The 23,406-nt window shown below is 58.1% G+C and overlaps 1 protein-coding gene and 2 long non-coding RNA genes across 6 annotated transcripts in view; 1 reads left to right on the forward strand and 2 right to left on the reverse strand.

The window, feature by feature from the left end:
- LOC131486930 (uncharacterized) overlaps positions 1-23,406 on the forward strand; it is a 292,256-nt gene that overhangs the window by 267,862 nt on the left and 988 nt on the right. The gene's annotated exons all lie outside the window — the stretch shown is intronic.
- NECTIN1 (nectin cell adhesion molecule 1) overlaps positions 1-23,406 on the reverse strand; it is a 93,676-nt gene that overhangs the window by 53,774 nt on the left and 16,496 nt on the right. The window lies entirely within an intron of this gene.
- Positions 2,428-5,290, reverse strand: LOC131486931 (uncharacterized). Its single transcript, XR_009249519.1, has 2 exons — positions 5,038-5,290; positions 2,428-3,938 (listed from the first exon to the last, which is right to left on the reverse strand). It is a non-coding gene; the product is annotated as an uncharacterized LOC131486931 (long non-coding RNA).

The raw sequence follows: 23,406 nt of genomic DNA on the forward strand, positions 1-23,406 counted from the left end.
GCTGGCGCCGGAGCCTTAGGCGGGTGAGTGCAGTGCGTGGGAGAGGAGGGGGCGCGGCAGCCTGGGAAAAGCAGGAGAAGGAGCCCAGGATCTTCCAGACGGACTGGGCCAGCCCAATCCCCAGCAGCATGAAAGCCGGGAAGCCCCGGGGTTGTGGTGACGGCGCTGGGGGCTGCTCTGGCAAGTCCCGTCTCTCTGAAACCTAGCAGGACAGGTTGGGGGACAGGGATGAATCAGGGAACTGCGTTTCGTCTTTTCCCACCGAGGAGCAAGTGGCCAGGGACATCTGGATCTCTCCGACAGGCCAGTTTCACATTGGCTACCCCCTCCCCAAGGCCCAGGGCAAGGCCAGTCCCGAGCAGCACCTCTTGGCTCTGCCCCTTTCCATATCTAGCCTTCTGGTTCCACCTTTTGGTCCCCTCTGTACCACTCACCCTTTACCTGTCACACTCCCTCTGGCCAGGCGGTGGGGAGGAAGGGTACATATCAGAGATCAGGAGAGAAGTCTCTGGTCCCCACTACTTGGTTACGGTTTTCTAGATGGCCTTAGGTAGGTAGGCCAGTTCCCCTCCCTGGCCTCAGTGTCCCTTTCTTTAAAATGAGAGTGTTGGGACCCCATGACCCCGGAAGACTATACTTTGGACATAACCTGTCTGGCCCTCTCTCTGCCCTACCTCTGCACCTTCCCTGGACCAGACTCTGGACTGTTTCTACCAAGTGGCTGTTCCACCTCTGTATACTGCCCAGCTCCTCCAGGAAGGCCTCCCAGATCGACTGGGATGCCAGGCAAATCCAGGCTACACGCACAGGGTTCTTCCGCGTCCGCGCGAGCACAGCGGGAATTCATCTTTGTTCTCTATCCCCACTGGCCCCAATCCAGACTCCCCCTGAGCCCCCTCCCGCCAGTGCAGCCCCTTCCCTGCCCCCCACCTCCAGCAGAGTCTCACTTCCTTATTTCCTCAACACTCCTGGGCCACGACTGCAGCCCAGCTAAGCAAATCCCAAACCCTTCCCTTTGCCCCTTAGCACCCACCATCTCGCTCCTCCTGCCTTGTCCCCTCCTTCTTCCCAAGACTTGCCCCGGTGCAGGCCACAGTCACCGCTTACCCGGCCACTGTAGCATGACGCCAAGCCTACGTAACTGCCTCCAGGCCTTCCCCTAACCCGTTGGCCACTTTTTTTATTTTAATGTTTTTATTTATTTTTGCGAGAGACAGCTTGGGCAGGGGAGGGGCAGAGAGAGAGAGAGAGAGAGAGAGAGAGTGAGAGAATCCCAAGCGGGCTCTGTGTTGCCAGCACGGAGCCCGAGGCGGGGCTTGAAGCCACCAACCGTGAGATCATGACCTGAGCAGAAACCAAGAAAGAGCTGGATGCTTAACCAACTGAGCCACCCAGGTGACCCCGCTGGCCACTTTCTAAATCTGGAATCCTTTTCTGTTTAAAATCCTTCCATGGTTTCCTGCAGCCCCCAGGATCAAGTCCAAAGCCCTTTTGGGCTCTGGACCTCATCTTGGGCGTCAGAGCCTGCAGCCACCTCCTCTCCCTCCTCTCTCTCTCCTGCCATATGGAACAATACCATCCATTCCCTGCCCTGTTACTCCCTCTGCTGAAAGCACATACCCCATTTCCCTGCCTCAGTCCTCTTCATCCGTACTCAATGAGCTGAGCCTTGATTTTGAGGAGGTGGCTTCCTGGGGCACACCCCCTGCCCCCGAGTGGGGTAGTCCAGCAGCCCGAGGGCCCAGTACCTGCACACACATCCATCACAGCATCTCCCCGGCTGAGGGCAAAAGCTGGGGCTTCAGCCAGTGCCTGGCATACAATAGGGTAAGGGGGCCCCGAGCAGCTGGTGAAGGCTGCAAGCCAGATGGGGCTCCAGACCAGGCTCGGCAGGTAGGGCAGGAGGAAAGAGCTGGGAGGTGAGGCCTCCCGTCTGCACCGAGGGCCAGCAGGTCAGGGCCGGAATCTTCTCCCTGACTGGAGCCGGGAAGCTGCACCCCAAAAGGTAGAGGTCTGCCTGACCTCTTGCCTCCCCACGGCATCGCATCCTCTGCTGGCTTCCCAGTTGTCACTTCTTGGTTCCTTCCCTCTCTCCTCTGTCCCACTTCCTAGCACCCAGCCCCACTTCCTTCCTCACTCTAGACCAGAGGTGAAAAATATTCTTCTCACCCAAGCAAGCTGCAGCCGGAGGCCCTGCTCCCAAGGTCTTCGCCCTGCGAGGCCTACACCACCCGCCCCCCGCACCCCCCCGCCCCTCCGGTGCCATTCCCTTCCCAACACACGGCCTGGGTTTCTCCTGGCCTGGCCTTTTGAGGCCTCGAAGGCCTGGCTCTAAGTCTGGGGTTTCCACGGGTGCCATCTCCGCAGCCCACGCCAACCGCGTCCACCCCACCTGCGCAGACGACACGTCTCACAACAGACGCCCACGGCAGCCAGGGCTCCCCTCAGCAAGGGTGCGTCTTTAATGCCATATTTTGGGGAGCGTAGGCAGCAGCCTCTTCAGAAGGCTCGTGTGGGGGTGGGAGAGGCTGGGGGCTGCCTGCAAACAGAGGGAGAATTCCCTGGGCCTCCCCAGAAGAACCTCTTAAAATCTCAGTATCAACACATGCATTGTCTCAGTCCTGTGGGTTCTGTGCCGATGTTCACCACCTGTTTGGAAGTGGAAATCTCTAGATGTGCCTCTTGCCGGGAGGGACCTGTCTGACCACCCCGGTGCCCAGCCCTGCCCACGCGCCATCCGGCTCCAGTCAGCTGTCTGCACCCGAGGCTGGGGGCTCGGCCGGTGCCGAGAGGGGACCGAGAATGTACCTGCCTCTGTGCGGGTACATTCTGAGAGGGAAGGGTTGGGTGGGAGACTGACAGGGAAGGGGTTAAGAGGACAGTGGCGGGGGCGTAGAAAGTCAGTCATCCATGAGCACCGAGCTAGAGTTCAGATGGGCCCGGGCTTGTACATGCATCTCACTGGCTGGGTGACTGAGCAAGCGTCAACCTCTCTGTGCCTCAGTTTTCTCATGCAAGAAGTGGGAATAATTAGTGCCGTTGCCTAGGGTTGACGTGACGATTAAGTGAGATAGTTCATACACGCCGTCAGTGCGGCGCTCGGCACGTAGTTATGCTGCATAAAGGGCCCTATTATTGTTATTACAGTCTCAGGGGAAGAAGCTGCCCAGAAATCAGGTAGGCTGGCTTCCATTCTGGTTCTGCTAACCGCCGGGAGATCTTGCGCAAGTCCTTGCTATGGCGAGGCCACTGCCCCCGAGCAGAGGTCCTCGACCTCCGCACTGTTGACGTTTGGGGCCTGATGATTCTTTGTTGCAGGGCTGACCTGTGTTTGGTGCCACCGCTGGCCTCTGCCTACCCTTCCTCCGTTGTGACAACCGAAAGTATCTCCAGAAGGTGCCAAATGTTCCCTACGGGGCAAAAGGACTGTCCTAGAGGAGAGGGCATGGAGCTCGGGCAGGGGTGCTGGCGTGAGTGAGGGATGTGCAGGGCAGACCCACGCCAGCCAGGGCAGGAGGGTAGGGGCGGGTGGGCTCTCTGGAGGGGAAGTATCCTGCGTCCTGGGACAGAGGGCCCAGAGGTGGATCAGAGCAGGGGTGCAGGCCTTCCGGTGTGGAGAGCCTGCCGTCAGCTCTGTAGGAGGAGGAGTGTGAGGTGTGTGTTTGGGGAAGACAGGTGGAGAGGACTGGAGGCCCCGGGGAGCCTCGGAGCTGACTGCCCCGTGCTGTCAGAACACGGGTTACAGAATGGCACGTTCTCAGAGGACAGATCAGGAGAGACGCAGACAGTGGAAGTGTGGCTGGAAGCCGTGGGTAGGGAGGCGGGGAGGCTGCGGAGACCGGGGCGTGTGTTTCTGAGAGCAGAAACGAGGTCAGGCAGCGTCTTCCTCCGGCTGGTAAACCGCTATCATTTCGGAAGGTTTGCACCTCATTTGGTTCCTGCTTAAGTGAAATCCACAACATGTGTTCCCTGCATTAGTGGAGTGTTTGTGCTTAATTAGTGGCAAATTCTTTCATATTAAAGTCATTAAGTTTTGCCGTTTGCTCTTCTCACCCTGGCTCTCTTCTGTCTTTCCTTTTAATGCAGGCGGCCTGACTACAGGTTGTTCAGCTTCTTGGCCTCGGGAGGCATGCACGCGCATGTGCACATCCTCCCCCCCGCCCCCCGCCCCCGCCACCACGGGCATTCGGACCCTCCAGCATCAGCCCTTGTGCCCGTCCCACCCTGGGCTGGCATTTGTAGCTCCCAGCACCTCCGTCCCGTGCCAGGTTCCTCCATGTGGGCCGCCAGCTCTGCCTCCTGCCCCTGGGGGCTCCTCCTAGGGCTGGGCTGGCAGGGGCCTTCCAGACTTCTGGGTACGGGCCGGGGCACAGCAGCTGGTGGGGAAATGAGCCCAAGCCCACAGCAAGGCCTTGGTCTCAGCGGTCCCTCGTGCTGAAACGCGGGACCTCCGTGAAGATGCCCGTAGCCACCGCATGGTGGTGATGCCATTCGGGCCCAAGACAACCTCCTCACCTGCTTCTGAGGCAGCCCTAAGAAGGTGCCTGCTACAGGTCCTGAACCTGTTTCATTTCTGGGCAGGACTCACTGGTCTGGACAGTGGAGCTGTCTCAGAAATCCAGGCTACGTCTGGGTAGCACCGCAGTGGGGCCTGGGGCTGACTGGATCCCAACACGGGTGAGCGGAACTTAGGGAAAAGGGAAGGGAGTGTCTTTTAATGGCCCTTCTGTCACATTCACAACCTCCCTACTGCTCTGGCTCAGACACCGCCTCTAATTCCGGTTCTCTCCCCAGTCTGAGGCTCAAGTGAAAATGAACATTTCTCTTCCAAATATAAGCCACAGGTGCTGAATCCCTCGAGCCCTTCCAACCTCTCTGATGACACTGTACCCACCCCGCCGCTAGCCCTGAGAAGCAGCCTCCCCAGCCGCAACGTAAACCCCAACACCAGCCCCGGCCCAATCCCAAAGTCAACACCAAACCAGACCCTGAGACCTGGGTTATCGTATCACCCTACCCCTGGTGGTAAGCTCTTACTGGTTTCAACCACAGGAAGAAGTGGAACGCGACGTGTGGCCGCCATTTCAACCCTAATCTCAATTCACCCCTGGTCTGGACTCAGCCTCAGCTTGGGGGCACCCCAGGAGGAAGGAAGTCTGGCTCACAGTTTTGTTTTCTTTTCCCATCTGACAGTCTTCCCTTTTGGCGTAGCCAGAGGAAGTGGGGTCTTCAAAGGGTCCTGACGTCACAATGAAGGGAGAGGCTGGCTGAGGTTGAAGGCCTCCCCTGGGTGGGTCTGCTTGACGGGAGGGGGGCACTGGGCTTCCCATGCCACCTGCAGCTGGGCCATGTAGACATGGGCAGTCCCTGGAGAAAAGCCTGCCCTGGGCTGTCCCTTCCCCAGCGCCCAGGAGGCTGAAAGGGGTGGCGGGTGGGCACGCACTTTCTAGTTTGTCCTGAGCATTTCAGCCTCAGCTCTTACTCTAGCGGTAGGACCCAACGCCTCCCCGAAGCCCAGCCTTCTCACCCACAAAATAGGCCCAAAGCAAGGCCACCTTGTTTGGCTGAGGAAGGAGGGAGGGCATCTGTATAAAAGGACTTCCTTGGTCCTGGGGCCTCCGGGGACACCGCCTGCCTGGCCTCCCTGGGCTGCCGGCCTCAGGCTGTCACCTTGCCTCCTTCCTCAGCATTGAAATCATCACCCTCTTCTTGGCAAAATGCTGAGGGGAGCGGGTCCCTACCGTTGCCACGGCCTGTCCTCTTGCTGCCCCACGGGGCAGGGCTATAGGGGATGAGGGGACCCATGAGGCAGGAGGTGAAAACCCCAAGACCCAGCCATTCCCCTCAGCACCCCTGTCACTGGGAGTGTCAGAGTTAACGGAGGGGGGTTGTCTCGCCCATACTCTCCCCCCCCCGCCATCCCTTTGCCCAACATAAATCTATCAGGAGCCGCGCCCAGTCCCGCTTCCAGCTCAGACTTGTTGGGGTTTCAGGAGTCACTGGGTAGGGGCCCGGCATGCCAAGACCTGTTTCCTGTCCTGCCTTGCAGAAAGAGTGAGCACGTAGGCAGTGGGGCATGGCGCCCAGCTGGAGGGGTGCAGCCCAGCCTCCTGGCCACCCGCTTCCCCTCGCTCCCCTCCTTCCCCCTCCTGCCCATTCTCATGCCCTCTTTTCCATGCCCACCACACTGCTCAGAATGGTCCCCGGAAGCCCAGGGGCGGCTGGTGGCAGAGGTGTGTGTGTTGGGGGGGGGAGGGGGTTCACATTCTGCCTTGTCTGAGAAGGGTGCTGCCTGCCACCTTCAGCTGCCCCAAGACTGGGTGCTTGGCAGCACAAGCCAGGGGTCTCACATGCTCCCGTCCCTCCCCAGGAGAGAAAGTACAGAAGGATGATGTTCCCTGCCAGGCCCTTGCCAATGGATGGCAACCACAGTTAACACATCTGTATAACCTATCTGTGCCAGGCCCGGGCCTGAGTGTTTACTTCTATTAACTCACTTAATCCTCATCACCACTCCGGAGCTGGGTAGCCTTATTGTCTCCATTTCAGAGATGAGGAAACAGAGAGGTCAAGTAACCTGCCTAAGGTCACACTGTCTACGAAGCCGATTCCACACACGCGGTCTCCACGAGGCTCGGTTCAGGGAGAGGCTACGCTCTTCACCACGACACGGGCTGCCCTTGGCCTTCCTTTCTTCCCTTTCTGGGGAGACGAGTGGCCCGCACACACCCGCAAGCCCCAGAATCACGGGAAAGGGTGGGACTTGATGCACGGGACCCTTGCCGATTGGGAGCCAAGGTGATGGGGTTCTTTGTTGGGAGGGCAGACGGCACCCCCTCTATTCCCACCCGTCAGGACCACAGGGCTGGCTGGGACCGGGGCCTTCCTAGCCAATGAGATGTTACTGGAAGCCTGAAACACATAAAACCATCATTCTCCCCTTGTTCCCTTTCCCTTCCGGCTCGGGAGTTACAAAACTTGACCCCTAGTCTAAACTCTGCCAATCTCTGGCTATGGGTCTTCCTCCTTCTGTTCCTGGGATTCTCCACCTGGGAGATGGAAGGGTCACATCCTCCCTCATTGCCTCTGGGGCCTTGGGGCTTGGGACGACCAGGTGTGGATGCCGAAGCTCTGGAAATTCGAATGATGGCCACCGCTGATGATGTGTCAGGCGTTTACATATATAATCTCACTTGGTCTTCATGGCCAGCCCACGAGAGGAGTCCCCTCAGCCCCAGGGTCAAAGAGGAGAGCGACTGCCAACTTCTGTCCTTTCCCCAAACCCCAGAAATGTGGGGTTCTGCTACTCTTCTCATTTTTCATCCCTGCTCCTCCTCCCTGGCATGCGTTGCCCACCTACTCTGGGTAGTTAACTACCCTGAAGCCCAGGAAGTGGTCAGCAGGTGCTCAGGAAAAATCGGCGGAGATTCTTCACCCCCCTCCCTGAGCAGGGGACTGGAGGCCTGGAGGGGGTACTGTGGGGTCCACTCGGTGCCCAAGGTGAGCGCAGAGCGCGTACAGAGAGCTCCCAGCCAGCTCCACTGGCGGGCTTCCCACCAGAGGCTGCCGGGATAGCATGTCAAATTAGCTTAATGAGCGAGGCCCCAGCTTTAATTGGGGCCCTCTGCTTTGCTGTGCTGTCTCCTGCTTTCATTTTTAATGCTGGGAAAGGGTGGGTTTTCTTTCTCGCGCCTGTGCGTTTTCACCCTGGCTAATGGCTCCTTGCTCCGAAAGGCCCCTACAATGCTAATTGGGTTTAATTACTGGGGTAATTAATGATTCTATTGGAAAACTGAAATGTCGTGGGTGAATTCTGTGTGTAAATAGACAGGAAAGTCAAAGGGACAGAGGGATGTGGAATGAGACCCCCGGGAGAGACTGGGGGTGACGGGAGAGGCCAGGCGGAGAATCCTTCGGCTGGTGGTGGGGACCACCTAGCCCAAGAGCTCCCCCGTTCGTGGATGAGGAAACAGAGGTGCAGAGAAAAGCAACGCAACCGAGATCGCCAAGGGGTTGGTGGGGATGGAGGCAGGAGGAGCTGGCGGAGCTGGGCCCTGGAAGAACAGGGGTGGGAACGTGTGACTTTAGCCTCCGAAGGTTCAATAATGTGATAATGGACGTGAGCGTGCCTGGGGAACAGCTATCAGCCCGACACCAGCCCATGGAAACATACTGTGGTTGTGTCTGGTTGCAGTGACAAAGGCCCTGCCTCTGGGTCAGTAGGGAAGCAAAGAGCTCGTCAAGCCCGGAGGCAGCCACGTGTAGAAAGGAGTAGTGGTGGGCGGGTCGTGGAAGGCCCTGGAAGGCCACTGCCTCTACACCACTTCTAGATGTGCATCTTTCCCCCTCTCTGTTCCTTAGGGACAGAACCGGGTGGGGCGTCTCTTGAGGTATCTCCTGTATCTTTCCTGCTTGGCTCGGACCCACGAGCCTGATCCCGAAGGGTTGCGGAGGAGGGACAGATAGAGAAGACATCTGCCCCTTGAACTTCATGGTGGCCTGTAGGTTTGGCACCTTGCTGGGGAGGGAGGGGACTGGGGTTGGAATGGGAGACGAGAAGCGGGTGGGAGAGGACCGGATGCCTGGGGGGTGGCTACCCGGCCCCCACTGTAGGGTGAGCCCACGTGCCCCACGGCCTGGAGGACGCCTGTATGTCGGGGGCCCTGAATCCAAGCTGTCCAGCAGCCAAGTGGGCACCTCACCCTCCCAGGGCCCCACTACATCAGTCACCTCTTTGCATCCCGTGGACCCCGTGCTCTGAGTTTCCAGAACACAGTCCTTGACCTCCCGATCCTTACTACGGCTTGGCTGGGAGGTCAGGCCCCCACCTTTTCCTATCTGGAATCCAGGCACTAATAGCACTGAAAGGAGCCAACCTTTAATGAGCACTCACTATCTAGGTGGTATTGTGAGGCACTGAACCTCCTCTCATCCTCACGAAAATCCTCCAAGAGAGGTCTTCCTGTTACTGCCAGGAAACTTGAGACTCAGGCTGGCGAAGGGTCCAACCACAGCCACACTGTTAAATGGGTCTGAATACAGACCTGACCTTGTCGCACAGGTCCTAGCTCTCCGCTGCCCTGGGGGGACGTCTGAGATGGATCGGAGCTACTGATCAGCCTTCACAGTCTGTCTCTGCCTGTGCTCCCAGCTTCTCTGCTGTCCTTCCCACGTCCCCGCCCTCCACATTGGCCGCCATAGAAAACTTGCACCCACACTGCCACCAGCTCTGTGCCCAGGTTCCCACACAGCAGCTCTTGGGGGCACAGTGCTGGGCTTTGCCAGAGACGGGTCATCTCTGAAGCCCCAGCATCCCTGCTCGGGATGGGGCCTCCACCTGTGTTTGTTCAACGACCTGAGCCAGGCTAGTCAAATCTCAGAGAGCACACTCGGGGGACGTGGGGCTCGGTCGACTTCTCCAGTCCTTGGGATTCTTTAATCAAGACTTCTTAGGAAGCTCATGATCAAAGGAGGAGCAGACTCCCTGGAGAATGCCATGATTATTTGTGAAAAGGAAGGCTTCTCTGTAAGAGAAGGGCTGAGAGGCCCACGTGTGGGAGAAGCATCCAACTCCTTCTCCCCCAGTGGGAGGTGGGAGGCCCCCTTCCTCTGCTCTCCAGTCTGGTCTGCCAAGGCCAAATCCCATCGCTCTGCTCTTCGAGCCCCCTTTACCCTGATGATCCTAGCTTCTGGAATGATTCAAGGAAGGGGGGGCCACCCATTTCACAGATGTCCAAGTGAGGTGACTTACTGAGGCTATGCAGTCAATTAACTGAAAAGCCAAGGACAGAATCTGAGTCTCTTGCCCCTTCTTTTACTTTTCTGGTCCCAGAGGGATGAGGAAGGCAGGAGGAATTGCCCCTGTCCCAGTGAGGGCTTCTGGGTAGCAGTCTTTGGAAGGCAGGTTGGCCTGAGTGAAGGTGAGATGGGTGCCCCCCACTTGCCCCCCCCCCCCCACTAGGCCTCAGCAGCCCCAGGCTGGGTCCTGGCTGGGTGCAATCAGGAGGTGCTCTGGAGTTCACCCCAGCCTGCTCCCTTGCGGAGGGGGTGGAGGAGGGAGGGAAGCCTAAAGAAGCAGGTCAAAGCAAATCCTCCCCACATGTCCCACCCCCACTGAGGGCGGGCAGAGCGGGAGCCTGTAGGACCAGAATTCAGGCACCCTGTCCTGACACGTCCCAGGGAACAGCTTGACTGGGAAGTGAGGGAGTGAGTTAAGGGGTTGGGGGGCTGAGAAAGTGAGGGGGAAGGACAGGGAGGGGCAGGCAGGGGACTGGGTGGTCTGTCCCACCTCAGGGGACACGGGGACCAAGGCTGGCAGGAGGTAGGGAAAGGGTGGGCTTGGTGGGGGTGGGTGGGGGAAATGAAGAGTGTTGGCTCAGCGGGTCTTTGGCCCAAGGCCCCTGCCTCCCCGGTCGGTCGCAGGCTCAGACAGGTCCGGAAGGCAGGGCTGCTGGCTGCAGAGAGGGGCAAGGTGGGAAGCATTGTCTGGGGAAGAATCAGGACAATGAGCTACAATCAACCTCTGGCAGGCAGAGGTGGGGGGCTGCCTACTCTCCTATCTCCCTCCCTGCCTCCCACCAGGCCTGCCGACTCTGGGTGCGCAGTGGGCAGCGGGGGGGGGGGGGGGCCCTGGAAGGCCAGCGCCCACAGTGGATGTGGGAGGTGGGGGCGGGATTAGGGCGGGGAGACACTTTGAACTCAAGAAAGACTGGTGGGAACTGGTTCTTGACTCAAGGCAGAGAAAGGGGGCGGTGGGGGGGCGGGAATGGCCAGGCTTGTGCCTTTTTTTTTTTTTTTTTTTTCTTTTATGAGATGTGGACTCAAGCAATTAAAAATCTGCATTTTGTTCTACACAACCTGCCTTGCTGTGTCTCTCCATCTTTGCTCTATCTAGCTCTGGCCCTCTCAGAATGGCCGCAGTCGCCGTTGGCCTTCAAAGTGATGAGACCAACTGAGTGCGTCCCCAAGTTTTTACAAGGCTCAGCTCCCCCTCCTTGTAGGTTCCCTCATCCCTAAAAAGAAATACTGGTGGGCAAAATTTGTGCTTTCTGCCTCTCAGAATTCTAGCAGCAAGTTATATTATTTCCACCGATGTTGACTGAACACCTCTTATGTACCAGGCATTGGGAAGTGTTTCCTGCTTAGGGTCTCATAGTATTTCACTTCCATCCTTTGGAGCAAGTATTGATATTCCCACTTTACAGAGGAGAAAACTGAGGCCCAGTGGTGGAGAGATTTGCCAAGTCGCAAAGCCAGAAAGTGGTCCGTCCAGACTTGAGCTGCAGCCTTCTGGCTTCTGTGCACTGTACTTCCTTTCGGAATGAGAACGCCCTCTGTTTTTCTGTCTGCTCAGTTACAGCCTCTCCTAAGCAGATTCCAGCTTTCTAGGCATGCAGTGCCTAACTCAGAGCCCAAACTGGCTGACATTCACAGGTCCTCTGCGGACTTGCTTAAGAGAACAGGGTGAGTTTCCCCGGAGGACAGGGTGGGCATCAGAGGTTGAAGACCCGCCCGGTCTGGGTTTCCTCCCAGCCCGTTCTGGAAGCAGGGAAGGGAAAGGGAGTAAGACTGGGGTTTTGGAGTAGCTGCGCTCTCACGGTGGAGTCGACGAGTGCCTGGACAGGTAGCTGGGGACCACACCTGCCCAGGCCCTGCCCTACCCTGCCCAACATGCTGCCCCAGGCACCACCAGCTGGCAAGGGCTACCAAATGGACTTGGGCAAGAAAGCGTGTCCTTGGAAAGGCGACACTGTGCTTGACCCCCCGGGCCAGGCGGTAGCAGCAGAGGCATGCCCAGCCAGAGCTGGGGGCCTGAGCCTCTGAACTGCCCAAGCAGAGGTTAGAGAGAGGGGCTGTCATAGACTACTCTCCGTCCCTGGCAAGGTTTTACCCTAAAAACCTTCACCCAGGTGACTAAATAAATCTTTCCCCCTTCTTTTAAGGTCTTCATAGTAGGAGATCCTACCCTTTCCTACTGGGGAAACTGCTAAAATGTTCTACACCCTTCACTGATGGAGAAGTTCTTCCTGATGTCTGTCTTCAATTGCTTTTGTTGCAATGGAAGCAGACTCTGTCCTGTGGTGTTCTTGGGCCTCTTGAACCCGGTACCAGGGCTAGAGATCAAGCAGGCCCTCCTCTTAAGGAGAGAAGAGGAAGAGTAGGGAGGGGACGTATGCGGCAGACAGACCTGGGCTGGGCTCTTCCAAGCACTGGTAATGAGCCTCAGTGAGCCTATTTCCTCATCTGTAAAATAGACTTAATATTTAAAAAAATGACTATAAGCAGTCAATGAAATAACGTATATGCATGGTGGGTGCGACACAGAGTAATTGATCAGGACGTGGCAGCTGGTATGCAGCTACTTTGAGGTCATGGACAGAGCCCATAAGCTGAGATCCTTCCTGAAGACTGGAGCAGACCGTTTCCAGCACCCCAAAGGCCAAGGCTACCCCCACATGCCTGTGTCCTCCTGCAGAAGAATGAGCAGCCTCAGAGCTCCACACCAAGTCTCAGCACAATTGCTTTCCCCCCCCCAGATCAGCATCCTTACTCTGGCCTATCGTGCCTGGCCTGGTCCTGGGGTCCTATGGCAAGGGGGGGACCCAGAAATGCTCTGCAGGGCGCCCCAGTATGTTCCTGCAGAGGGTTAGTGGCAGTGCCCCTGTGTCTCTGCCAGCTGGCCTCCTGAGTGGGTGCCAGCACAGACCCGTATTCACACCTCGGGCCCTGAGGATGCAGAAGAAAGAAGGACTAGAGGTTCTAGACGTTTGACGTGGGTGGAGGGCCTTCCTCCAACCTCCTGCCCCAGTTCTGGGAGTCTAAGAGCGTTCTGAGTGTCCTTATGGGAATTCTGGGACTCCTTCACCCGTCCGGCCAGCAGATGCCAACTCTGCCAGCTCCTCCCTTCCACCCCAAGCCAGCCACACCCAGCTGAGTCCTGGAGAGCAGAGGCCCCCGTCCGAGCTGCCCGCCCTCCGGGCCTGGCTAGAGTAGTCACAGGATGGCTGGGAGGGCCCCATTCCGCCAGCTCGCCCTGCTTCCTCATTACCCACAAACGTGCGAGGGAACGTGGCAGGAGCCTGGGGTAGGGCCTTTTGAGAGACACTGGGCGGACTCACTGGGCACTGGCTTGCCTGGCTCAGGAGCTGCTTAGCGTGACCTTCCGGAGCAAGCGCTAGGAGACAGCTGAGGAAGAGGAGGCTCGGCGGCACTCGGGCACTCAGGCACTCAGGCACGGTCAGTCAGTGGTGGAGTGGTGGAGTCAGGATGAAAACCCAGGTCTGCCCCCTGGCTTGCCCCTCCCCCACAAGGCTTCCAGAATGAGGAGACCTCAAGACCAAACCCAGAGTGGCCACCCCCAGCACCCCTGCTCTTCCCTGGCACCTCTGCTCTTACAGGCTTGTTGAAGACATCGAAAAAGACCAACTCTGCAGAGAGGGCTGAGTGGCCAGACCAGAGGTGCCCAGCTACTACCAGTCCATGATGTGGAGACACGGGACGGGACTCTGTCCCCCGTGGGGGTGGGCCGCCCCCCGAGAGCTTTGCCAGGGGTCCTGGAGGGGGTGGGGGCAGTGACTCGCCCCCAGACCCGCGCCCTGCGGTCCGGCCACATCGGCGAATGTCCTATCCCGCAGGGGCATTGCACCGTCTGGCCTCCGTCAGGTCCTCAGCCTGTTTTTGGCTCTGAGGGTCCCTGATGTGACAAATTCATTTTGTTTTGATGTCATAGCCCAAGCACTAACACCTAGTTCCTGAAAGGCGCCTGGGCGGGGAGTCAGGAGTCCTGGGTTCTAATCCCAGTGCTGCCATGGGCCAGTGAAGCGTGCGACTTGCTCCGTGTGGGCCTCAGTTTCCTCATTTAAATGTAGGAGCTAGTCAGTTCAGGCTTCCTGCAGGTTCCTTCGGGCGTGGCCGGCCTGGGAGTCTCTGCTCCGTAGCCAGCCCCCAGCGGGCTGCAGGTGCAGAAAGCAACAGGCTCAGGGGCCTCAGGGGGACGCTGCTGGGTGGGGGTGTTCACCTCCGTGTGTTCCCAGGGGCCCCAGGAGGGAGGGGGCTGCAGGTTGGCAGCAGTGGAACCTTTGGGACGCTATCGCTGCACAACAGGACAGAGAACAGACTGGATTTTGCAATTCTCCGAGGCGTTGCAAACAAGGTGTGGCTGGTCCTCAAGGGCTTCTCATGCGCCTGGTGTGGAGGGGTGTTTCTGGGAGCTGGTTACTCGCTGAAATGGCAGGGCTGGGCCCTGTTCTGGGACAGGGGTGGGTGTCTAAGGGAAGCCACCAACTCCACAGAATGAATGCAGGCTCTTGCCCAAGCCGAGGGGCAGCCTGCAGAAGTGCCCGAGCTTTGGTAGCTGGGGAGGCCCCTGGGCTGGAGACCTTAAACTCACACCCAGGAAATGAGGCGTCTGTTAGTAAGTGAGACTCCGGTAGTGAGTCAGGTGTCGGGTCCCCGCAGAGCCCAGGGACAGGGGTGGGTGGCTCAGGCCTGGAAACGGAGCTCTTGCCCAGCTGGGCTCTGATCCCATCTCCATAGCAATTTGCTGTGTGGTCTCAATAAGGTACCTAACCACTCTGTGCTTCCTTTCTGTCACCTGTGAAACAGGAATACTGGTGACGGCTCTTAACACCTCCTGAGATTATCGTTAGGTGGCCTTTGAATACGAAGGAACTCGGAGACCTTTGCAGTGCCCGAGCTCTGTCTCTCAAAGCAGCATCGAAGGCTGACCGCACCGGGCACTTACTGCCTCCCACTCTCCTGACACCCGGGGGTCAGGGGGCTGGGGGGAGGCAGGCCCTGACTCGGCTTCACTGATAAGGTACTGGAAGCTCAGAGGGGTGAAGTAATGAGACCTGGCGCTGGGGTTTCTGGGGCTCCAGCCCTCACTGGTGCCATCCCCGACGGGACCCAGGGAAGCGGACGAGATGACTTTGTGGACCTTGAGGCCCAAAGTCTGGCCTCTCACAGACTCCTCCCTTCCTCCTGCTCAGGGGGGCATCTGGAGAGGAGACGAATCTGGGGGAGATGTTAATTAGTTCTGACAAATTAATAAAGAAAGCCTAATTTATTCTCCGGATCTAATTTCCTTCCCCGTGCTTTATTTTCCTGCCCAACAAGCTGCTGCTCGGGAAATGGAGGGGAAAGGTGGCGGCGGCGGGGTCATCTGAAGACGGGTCCGGCCCAAATCAACCTGCCTCCTCCTCGCTGGCCAACCCGCACCACCCCACCCCTCCCCGGACATTAAGCTGTCAAGCCACTCCCAATTATCTCCCTCCATGCCCGCCGGCTCCAGGGGCGACAGTGGTAGCAAGCTGGCGTTGACTCATTCTGTCACCGGCCTGCCCTGCTTCGGGAAAATGCAATTTAATGAAGTCCGATGGCAGGGCTGGGGCAGACAGGGTCCCAGGAAGAGGGTGGCGCTAGCTTGGGGACGGCGGATAGCCTCCTCTCTCCGTGGGGCGGGGTCTTCGATCCGCCTGACATTATGTCATTTTCAGCGCCCAGCCAAATACCAGCGGGAGGGGTCATTCCTCTAGGTTCCTCTGCCTCCACTCACCCCTTCTGCGGCTCTGAGCAGCCAAGGCATTGACCTTCTCCACGAGGGCCTCCACCTCTCCCGGCTGCCTGTTTTAATAGCGTATGGTCATGACAGCTCGGAAATTCTTCCCGCTGTTTAATCTTGATCCCTTTCGCTGAAAGGCAAGTGCATTTCCCCATGCCTTTTGATACGGAATCTGGGAGAGGGTCAGCCACTGCCAGAAACCACCAGGCCAGTCCGGGGTTGGGGAAAGAGGCCGTGTGTGAATTGGCAGGCCAGCTCTGGTGCCGGAAGGAAGCGGGTCTTCCCTTTGGATTTGGGTTCGCTTGGGCTCGGCCCTGCCTTTTGCACGCTCCCGGTCCTGCCTTGTCAGTGGCATTTGCTCCTCCTGAGCAGGAGGAAGGGAGGAGTCTGTGAGAGGCCAGACCTTGGGCCTCAAGGTCCACAGAGTCATCTCGTCCGCTTCCCTGGGTCCCGTCGGGGATGGCACACAGACTGGTGTGTTTTCTGGTGGGGTAGCAGAGAGGTCCCAGCTCCAGGCTCCTGGGTTCAAAGCCCGGCTCTGCCGCTGGCTTGCTGTGTGACTTTAGACTTTCCGTTCCGGTTTCCTCACGTGTACAAACGGAATGGCAGTAGTAACTTCCTCTTGGTTGTTGGGAAGATTAGCGCCCTCACCCGTTAAGACCCCCTTGTGGCGCGTTCCCGCCGGGCCATCATCGTCTTTGGCCATCGCTACACCCGGAAGACCTTGTTCACTGTCTGTCCCCCACTGGGCCGGGGCTCCGGGAGAACCCTGATGGCGCCCGCCTGCTCAAGCTGGACCCCAGCGCCCCGCCAGGGCCTGCACTCAGCCCCTCAGTCTCTAGAAGTCGATTGATATATGGCGTGACTGGGAGGCCACGGTGTCTGGGACTGAGACAGTTTCGAGAAGTGCTCCTGGCAGGGACCGAGGGGGCCGGCTCGGATCGTAAGCCTCTCCTGCCTGGCTCCATTCTGGGTCCCACATGCAGGAGGCCCAAAAGTAGTTGGGAAGGACTTTCCCACTGGTGGCCAAAGGGACAGAGAAATGTCTTACGGTAAAGGCAGTTAGACATCTCTAGACCTCAGAGACCGGCCGGCCCCTGGGAAGTCACAGCACCCCATTCTTTTGTGCCCTTCCTGGCCTCGGAGGGCCTTGGACTTGACCACGTGGTGGAGGACAGCTATGGGCCCTGCTTGCATCCACTGTACGCCAAGGATGGGCCAGAAGAGCCTGGACAGGACCGACTGATCCGACCCTCGTGCTGTACAGACAAGGATACAGGGGCTGGACAGTGCCAGGGTGACCTGGCCGGCAGGTGGCTGAGGCAGGACTCCTAACTCTGAGGCTCTTTCCCCTGCTCACAAACAAACAGAAAGCAAACCTGCTTTCTGTCTGATTCCCACATTTGATTCCCGTCACCCTGGATTACTGTGAAAGTAACTTCCCCGTCCAGTGCTCCAAGTGAGGTCCCAAAAAGGATCGATCATGTACGGTGCAAGACGTTCACAATGCCAGGTTAAAGAAATGTGCACTTGGCTCTTCCAGACTGTCCACTCCACTGCGTCCATGCCTCTTCTCCAAGACCAGTCGCTGCCTCCCCCCGACCCCCCCCCCCCGGACGCTACTCCTTCGGGAAGCCTGCCCCTATGAGTGCCACCAGCTCCTGGCTCGGGGACCCTGCCTTAGCACCCAGTGGAAGGAGCACCTCTGGTGGCTCACCCAAGGCCACACGGCTGGCATTTTTGGTTGCCATCTTGTTTCTGCACGCGCGCTGGCGGGCAGGGCTGTCTCGCTCCTCCCTTTGGATCTTTCCCGGGACCACCCCAGTTGTTTCCGGAGATGGAGAGGGCCCAGGGCTGTAAGAGAAGGGCTTCCGGGGACAAGAGGGCTGTCCTCAGTGTAAAAATAGGTCCCCTGGGCCCTCCCAGCTTCCACCTCCCCATCTATAATTTGGTTTACTGAGCACCGTGAGGGCTCACTAAAGGTCTGACTCTCCTCCTTGGGGTAAGGGCAGGCCCCGGAGGTGCTGAGAATACCCCTGCCACACGCCCAGCCAGGTGGACGGACGCAGGGACAGGGCTGAAGATTCAGCTGTGACCGTGTGCAGGGAGGGAGGGGAGAGGGGCGGGAGGGGACCCAGCTGAGCCAGGACAGGGGCAGCTGGCGGTCAGCAGGAGCCAGGCCAAGACCCAGACTGCCCTTGGCTGTGAACGGAGAGCTACTCCCAGGACAAGTCAGTGTGCATCCCTGGCCCAGTGTCAGACCCGAGGCTGGGGCCGGGCTCGGACATTCTCCCACTCACAGCCTGGTGGGAGCTTCTGTGGCAAATGTGGACAGCACCGTCTAAGAGCCTGCTGCTCAAGGTGGGGTTCTCCCGGAACTTTCCGCAAACGTAAAACAGGGATGACCACCCTGACCTCTGGAGGCTGCAAGGGGATGAGGTTGTGAGCCCTCGGTGGATGCTACAAAGTAGGAAGAGTGGCCCTGGCAGGGGACAGGGCAGCATGGCTGGTCAGGGTCAGCTCCCGGAGCAGGCTGTTGGAGAGCGGGATTTTCAAGGAGAATATGTGTGTGTGTGTGTGTGTGTACACAGAGGACTATTGAAGGTGAAGGGTGGCCAGGAAGGCCTCATTGCGAGAGGCGACATTTGAGCCAAGAGCCAAGTACCAACCATGTGTCTGCCTTGGAGAACATTCCAGGTGCAGAGGCCTGAGGTGGGAGTGCGCCTGGGAAGTCATCTGGCCCATGTGGCTGGAAGGGAGGGAGGCAGGGAGGCTACCGCAATCACCTGGGACAGCTCAGCAGCCCCTGCAGAGTTGGGGAGGGACAGCCAAGGCCCCAGGGGGTGTGGCAGGGCGGGCACCCGGGTCTCAGGGGCCCACCTCTCCCACCTCTCCGGGTGAGGCAGCTGGCTGCTCACCCCTACCTGCAGACAAGCTGGCCTCCCATCCAGGGCCTGAAAGGGAGGTGGGAGGGGCAGGGGTGAGGAGAAAGCCCTCCACAAAACAATGGCCTTGAGCCAGGACAACAGAGATGCTTGTTCTCCTTTATTTATGATAGTTGTTGGGAGAAATAAAGCCAGCACCCTCCCCTTCCACCTTTCCCTTCCGTCCCACCTCTTCCCTGGGCACAGGCTTTCCTCTGACACACAGAGATCAAATAACTTTTCACTCAAAGGGAAAGATATTATCTCCCCTTACAATTCAGCACCAACACGAGCACACCGACATCCCCAGATTAAAAGGCAATTAGGCAGCTTTGTTTTTGCAGGGGCAGAAGGTCTGCTTGGCACCCTCCTTGGGAACTGGATGCCACCATGGGGAGGGCCAGCGGCTCCGGTGACTCCCCGTGGGGAAGGCTGCTGGCCTCGGCTGGGTCCTACCCCTGGCCCGGCCCCCAGCCCCTCACCGGCCCCCCCCCCGGGGGAGCACCACTGTAGCTTTTCTCTGCACACCCTTGCCCTTGGAGAGTGAAGGCTGTGTTTGTGATCCACCGGCCACCCCCAATATGATGGCTTTCGAGCCCATTTCACACGGCCTGGACCCGCCCCCGTCAGCATTCCCAATCTTTTAGAAACGACGTCAAAGACAAGGAGGGAAGGGGCCTCGGCTCCTTCACTTGGTTGGCTGTGCTGATAAGCGCACGTGGGGGTTAAGGCCCACACGGCCCCTTCAGAGCATCTATGTCCCAGCTCATCAAATCCTTGGAGTCGGTGGTGTTACCCCGCTTTCGTGCTAAGATGGTCAACATTCAGAGGGGCAGAAACTGAGGGTCAGAGAAGCAGACTAGGATGTCCAAGGCACAAAGCTAGGATGTGGCAGGCAACCCCAGTCCACCCCTGCCCTTCAACTCCTCCCCGTGGGGCTGGCTGAGGAAGGGGAGGGTTTTAAAACCCATTGTTCGCCTTCCAGTAGTTTCCATGTGCGGAGGACAGCCACCCTTGCCAGCTGGGGTGGTCAGGGAGAGTCCGTCCGTCCTTAAGTGGCCCTTGAAGGACGGGGAGGTTTTCATCAGAGACAGGTGCACGGGTCACTATGCTCAGCTCGTCGTAAAGCTCCCTGGGCAACTGGGGTCCCGTTCATCCCACCAGCCTGAGCTTCACCCAGCCCTCCCCCTCCCCCATGCCAGGCTCTCTCCTCCAGGATATTTTAGGCTCTGCCTTGCCTCTGGGCCTTTGCACAAGCTGTTGCGTCTGCTGGGGTACCTCTCCTGTACCCGCTGCTCTCCTTTTCTAGCTAAGGGTCGCCCTCTGCTCTCTTTTGCTGCCCCTCCCCCACTCGGCCTCCGGGTGCTAGTGATGACCCAGGCGCCCTGCTCCGCAAAGGCTTTCTAACTCAGGGAAGGACGCCTCCCTGACTTCTGTCACCTTAAGCATCCACAGAAAGGCAGCTCTCAGACCCAGCCACACCCAGCCAGTCTTTGCTACGTCAGGATGCCGAAACCTCCCCTCCTTCCGGGTCCTTCTCCGGGGTCACCTCTCCCAGATGAACTCTACTGGCTCTGGCTTTCCTAGTTCCCTCGCCTTTATCTCTCAAGTGTTACCGAGTGTATACTCGGAGTCAAGCACCGGGCCAGCTTCCCTTGGGTGGAGGTGACAGCCATGGTGGCTGATGGTAAGAGGTGGGAGGATGGATAGAGGGATGAGAAAGGATAAGGCATTTTCTTTTTCTCTAGAGGCTCCGTCTAGCAGGGAACCCAGGAGTGCAAACAAATAATTCTCGAGTTAAGTGCTATGTTTCGTTTGTTTTTTGAAGTACGAACCAAAGGCGATGGGAGTCCAAGAGGAAAAGCGATTCTGAGGGGGATGCAGGGATCGGAGGAGAGGGAGGTTTTTAGCTGGGTCTTGCAGGGTAAGCAGGAGCCCCTCGGAGAGAGAAGAGGGAGCAGGAACAGGACAGCGTCTTTTACAGCCTGAATGTTGCTGAGCATTGGCTCCTGGTGCAGAGGTGAACGGGGCGGGAGACGGGCGCTGGTTTAAAGAGGGCTCTGTAGGCGACAAGAGTCTGCACGTCACCCTGTAGCAACTGGGGGGCTGCCGACACTCTCTAAGCAGGGTGGTGACACAGAAGCAGGCACATGGAATGTACAGTGAAAGACATCGGCCAGCAAAAGGCCACACACGGTGTGATTCCATTTATAGGAAATGTCCAGAACAGGAAAATCCATAGGCACAGAAGTTGATTAGTGGTTGCCAGGGGTTGGAAGAATGGATGGTGGGGGGCTGGATACCACCACTGCCCTGATGAACCCAGGCTGGCCACTGGGAGACTCTCGGCAAGGCTGCAGCACCCTCAAATGTAGAGGTCCCCGCTCAGCACAGCTGCTCCGAGCAGCGACCTTCTGCAGGGTGCAGGCCACTGGAGAGATCCCGGGACCACCTCCCCATCTGGGGCAGGCTCCCCGTCTCCCTATGCTCAAGAGGTGTGGCTGGCACCTTTCGCCTGAGACCTGAGCGACAGACAGGTCACCTGACAAGCCACAGCACTTAATTTTGAAGACAGGCAGGTCCCCCGGTAATAGAGCAGGCAGGGAAGCGGCTTTGCCATAGACGGAGAAATTAGGGCAGAAAATAACACCGTGAAAACGGAACTGTCCAGAAATAGGAGAGAGCGAGCCTTACTCACATTCCAGTGTGTCAGGGCCTGTCTGAGCTCCTGGGAGCCCAGGGACAACCAGTTTCTCTGCTGGGCTCTGAGCTCTTTTATGTGCCACGTACTTGGTGGGGCCCACTCTGCACCAGGGGTAGAGGGAGACCCCTGGGGAGCAAGGTGCTCTGACAGAGTCCTTTGTGTGTGGTCCTGAGCGACTATAACAGGGCTGTGAGGGAGCACTCACCCCCGAGGTTGGGAAGCAAAGGACCCCATTCTCAAAGCCCTGTCACCTGGAAGGTCTGGGGACTCGGGTTCCCTGGACACCGGCATTGGGGAAGGGGGGAGACGGATCAGCCATCACAAGTGGGTTGAAATTTCTGATGCTTGTACAGTGGTGTGTGTGTGTGTGTGTGTGTGTGTGTGTGTGGTCCTTGGTTGAAGATTTTGACACTCGGATGGGGTGAGGAAGAGGTCTGGAGGCAGGGGTGGCTGAAGCTTGAAACTATAGGAAAACCTGCAGGCTTTCACGTCTCCAGGTTTTCCTTTTGGTCCCAGGGCGGGCAGAGGGCAGGACCAGCCCCCCTCCCACCCCCCACCCCGGTCTGCACGGGGGCAAGTGCTTGTGAATGGAAGCCGGAGGAAGCCCAAAGCAGCCTGGGAAAGGAAGGTGATGCCCTCCTGACTCCCTGGTGGGCAGTAGCTTTATTCTTACTCTGGGCTTGGGGGCGAGGGCAGGGCAGAGAGGAGAAGGCAAGGCAGAGTAGGTGTGAGGGGGAGGGCCTCAATGATTTTTCCCAGCATCCCCTAGGCCACTTCTCTCACTACAAACCTCAGTCTCAAGCCACTTGGTTGTCATGGAAACAGGCGGAATAGAACAGATGGTCTCCACTAGCCAAATTCCAATTAAACAGGGCAGAGATGGATGGAGAAAGGGGTGTATGCGACTAGGCCACAGAGGGCTCTGTCCCCCAACCCAGCCTGCCCGCCCTGGGCTCCCCGAGGATGGACAGGAAGCCCCCGATCCCTTCCGGCAGATCAGGGACTGGGGTCAGAAGGACGTTCCGGGAGGTGGGTGGAGAAAGCTGGCCGGAGGAGGGTCCCCACTCAGTCCCCTCTAACCTCACCCCTTGGCAAAGGTTGAGGGAATGCCACCTTGGAGAGGGGCACTACCGGGGGGTGGGGGTGGGGACACACATTTAAATCTACAGAAACGCTGGAACAGAGATGCACGCGCACACGTACACCCAAACATCCACGTGCAACGAAATAGTGCTGCACACGTATACGTGCGCATGTCCGTGCACACGCACACGCACAGAAACTCATGAGGGCACGCACAGAAACTCATGAGGGCACGCGCAGAAAGGTTACGCAAAGCCATTAATCTGAGACACGCTTAGAATGGTACAAAGAAAATGCTCTGGAAAATAAAGTAAGCAATTTATTTCAATTTATTTAATAAACATGTATTAAGAAAGTAGGAATTGCAAGCACACACACACACACACACACACACGTGCATGCACGACATGGTCCCAGGCTCAAGGACACAGGAAATATTAACCACTAACGCGATCAATGTGCTATGGCAAGAATGCTCGAAAGTGCCATGACGATACTGGGGGGGAAATGATGAATTGGGGGCAGGGGATTCTTGCCAGGCCACGAAGCAAGGCCCGCCAAGCAGAGGGACAGCAAGAGCAAAGGCCTGGTGGGGTGAAAGGTGAGAAACAGCGAGCAGAGGGCACGAGCTCATCGTGAGTGGGGTCTGGACGCCACACACGGACACACCTGTCAGCACGCACCTGCCTGCGGAAGCACACAGCCACGCCCGACTTCACACACGCAGCCACAGCGCCCTCCGGTCCCCCCAGGGCTCGATGCCCAGGAGATACTTAGCAAATGTGAACATGAGAAAAGATGCTTTTGTTTGCCGCAAACAACATGAGGTGGGTATGGGAGGTGTCAGGAAGGAGAACGGGAAGCGTCGGAAGTTTGCACATCTTGGCTACGGGGGTTACGCAAAGTGCCAACAACACGGAGAGGTGCGCAGAAGGAGGAAACCTCATCGTCGCTTACTAGGGGCTGAGAAGGAGGGAAGCCAGCCAGCTCCCATCGGTTTACTGTACATTTAGGGAGCATCTACTGTGTACAAGGCACCGAGCTAAGGCCTGCAGAGATCTTAAGGCTGAGCCCTCTCCTTCAAAGGGCTCAGTGTCTGGGGCGAGGGGAGGAGAGAAAGTACGAGACCATGC

This window comes from Neofelis nebulosa, chromosome 10, assembly GCF_028018385.1.
Source record: "Neofelis nebulosa isolate mNeoNeb1 chromosome 10, mNeoNeb1.pri, whole genome shotgun sequence".
In the NCBI taxonomy this organism is placed as follows: Eukaryota; Metazoa; Chordata; class Mammalia; order Carnivora; family Felidae; genus Neofelis; species Neofelis nebulosa.